We start from the raw sequence: 3,503 nt of genomic DNA, 5'->3' as shown, positions 1-3,503 counted from the left end.
CACGGCCACTCCGGCCGGCTCCCCTCCCCAAATCTACCAACCTTCCCGTTGGTACAATGTCATGAAATTTGGGTGGAAGCCAGGTTTCAGTGTACGAGTAAAGGGAAAAAAATCCGGAAATTGTAAGTTTGCAATTATATTACACGAAAAAAATTTTTTTTCGTTTCTTACTAAACTGACTGTCTGTCCCTCCGTCTGTTAAAACCCCTGTTTCTCAGAAAGTGTTACAGGTATCAGGTTGAAATTTATGTCACATACTCAGGTTGTAACGGTGTCACCGGCCACCTTAAATGGCAATCGATGCTAACGTTATACCTCTGCGAGGAATTTTTGAGGAAGTATAACCAACAGTAAACAAGGGGGTCAGGAGCAGACGCTCTCTCAGCACAAAAGCAAGTCGTAACACTACGTACTAACATTGGTCGCCAGCGTAATTCGGACTTCTTATGTCAAGCAATGTAATAAAACAGAAGGCAGTGCTATGGCTAACCTAACCTTCCTTGATACATACACACACACACACACACACACACACACACACACACACACACACACACCTCTTTCTTTATATCTGTTCACACTACAATTCAGTAACCTAACCTTGCAGATAAATTTACTACTAAATTGGAATGGCCAATGAGATAGCAAACAGTAACATATGGTTCACAGCAACACGTATCTTAAATGACGTAGATGCAGCACTCTATAGAACCAGTCACCAACACACAAGGAACTAGTAACAATGCTAAACAGGGAAGGGCATAAAATGATTTTGATTTAAATCAGGGGGTCTGTAAATGATCATATTCTGTAACATCATTGCTTAGTACAAAGTCGCTATGCATTAACCAACTTGCATTGGAATAGCTAACACGGTAGATATGTGTTTCTTCAACTCGGTTTGAAGCAATTAAACAGAATGCTAATCTAACTACACTGGCTCTGAAGGAGCCTTTGTTTTGCTTCATTAACTAACTAGCCTACAACATGATAGCCCTTAAACTTTCATGGTCTGAAGAACCATGCTCACCAACAAAACTACACAAGTATGAATGAGAATATGTAAGTATTCTCGTCAATAAGTATTAATTAAGTAAAGCACAACAAACTATAACTTTTTAAATAACAAATGTGCTTTAACAAGAAGTCTTTTTACCTACTCAAATTACAGTTGGCTGCGTATATGTCAATACAACATTACATTTAAGTTCAAACACTTTGTCGTGAAATTAACGCTGATAAATCTTTGTAATTCTGATCAAAGTGCATAAACGCAACAATTCAGATCAACCTCACTGTTTTCAGGCAGTTTCTCAAGTAAGGCAAATTATTTAAGGAATTGACTGCAGATTGATTTAAAATTACATTGGAAGTGGAGTATTTCTCAGACTATAAAACCGAATTTCAAACACTACAGCTCCACACGATAGAAAGTAATCACAACTATTTTTACAGCTGCCGAATAAGTCTTTCACTGGGATAGGATTCCTCTCTTGGTTTGTGATTTCGGATAATCACGGGCGTAAGATAAGAGTTTTTAGCAACACCACGATTATTATTAAAATCAACCAAATTTCACAAATACCTGGTCTGTTTACAGAGGGCCAAACATAACAATTTAGTGGAAAGCTGGGGGTACTGGTGACGTAGTTTGCGGTGGCTGTTAACCTGGCGGCGATGCAGTCATGGCAGTACTGTTGGACTCGCCCTGTTACTGATCTTCTTGGTGTCGGATTTATATTTTCACAGGGCCAAAAACCATGCCACGATAGTAGTATCGCCGAATGCAGCATCCGAGGCCAATAAATACTGCTCTTACGCTCCTATGGCCTCAAAACAACCAAGAATGTGAGCCACAATGATCTGCTACTGCTAGCGAGGTGTTAACCACAAACTGCTCAGCCCACACTCATAACACGTCACAAGGGACGAGTTGCCACTTGCGCACCAACCACACCTTTTCCACTCCGCCAGGCTGCGGGGCTTCTCCACGTCTTTTACATTCAACCCTACGTTCCATAACTATAGAACAAGTTGTAAGTAGGCTGTTTGGGTTTTTATGTTGGTAACGCCACGTAGCGCTCTATATGAAAATCATTGACTGTGCTAAGGCTGTGGTTGGTTTGCATTGTTGGAGTATTTGCTATTGTAATGTTGAGCAGTTGGCTGTTAACAGCGCGTAACATTGCGCAGTTGGAGGTGAGCCGCCAGCAGTGGTGGATGTGCGGAGAGAAATGGCGGAGTTTTGAGAGCGGATGATCTGGACGTGTGTCCATCAGAGACAGTAAATTTGTAAGACTGGATCTCATGAACTGCTATATATATTATGACTTTTGAACACTATTAAGGTAAATACATTGTTTGTTCTCTATCAAAATCTTTCATTTGCTAACTATGCCTATCAGTAGTTAGTGCCTTCAGTAGTTTGAATCTTTTATTTAGCTGGCAGTAGTGGCGTTCGCTGTATTGCAGTAGTTCGAGTAACGAAGATTTTTGTGAGGTAAGTGATTCATGAAAGGTATAGGTTATTGTCAGTCAGGGCCATTCTTTTGTAGGGATTATTGAAAGTCAGATTGCGTTGCGCTAAAAATATTGAGTGGCAGTTTAGTGTTGATCACAACAGGTAAAGAGCGAAATGTCTGAGTACGTTCAGTTTTGCTCAGCTGTTTGAAAAACAAATAGCGTAAGAGTTTTATCAGCACAGTAATTCATAAATTTTTCCAAGGGGACGTTTCAAAGTCATTTGCAGTACATTATATAAAGTAATAATCATTCCAGTAGTTATTTAAAACCACAAGCACAGTTTAAACAATATCGTTGAAAAGTTCAAATAGCTGAAATATGTATATTTATTCAAAGAATGTCCATGACAGATACGACACTCTACATAAGCAGCACTACAAATTGACATAGATGCTCTTTCGGTTGTGTGAATGAGTTAGGATTGTAAGTCAATTAAATCAAAAGATACGGCGATGTGTGTCACATATTTTGAGACACATTAAAGCTACAATCAGCTACAGTTAGTCTACAATCATGAGATTTGGCGAGAAGAGAGGTTTCACGGTACAAGTAAAGGAAAAAATCCGAAAATTGTTAATTTGTAGTTATGTCACGTAAAAAAATTTCTTTTGTTATTTCTTATCCAACTTCAGACTTTAAATTAAAATTTTCTAGAAAGTCTTGGAGTCCGTGAAACCAACATCTTGCCAGTATCATTGTGGATAGCATGCGAAAATCGTGAAAACTCTCGATTCTCGGAATGGATGAACTATCCATTTTCCGGATTCTTCAGTGCCTGAATCCTACTAGCACCTGAAGGACGGGGTTTACCAGGGGAACACCACACATGTGCTGACCTGAAGCGCAGCGTGTCAAGGGAGGTAGCCAGCATATCTACGGTCATGCCTCGTTCTGCTGTGCAGAATACATTCCTGCGCTGTCAGACTCTTCCGGACACTGACGGGCGGCATATTGGGGGCCCTTCTGTACCGGTAATGGTA

Source organism: Schistocerca piceifrons, chromosome 9, assembly GCF_021461385.2.
Source record: "Schistocerca piceifrons isolate TAMUIC-IGC-003096 chromosome 9, iqSchPice1.1, whole genome shotgun sequence".
NCBI lineage: Eukaryota > Metazoa > Arthropoda > Insecta > Orthoptera > Acrididae > Schistocerca > Schistocerca piceifrons.
This window is presented reverse-complemented; position numbering follows the sequence as displayed.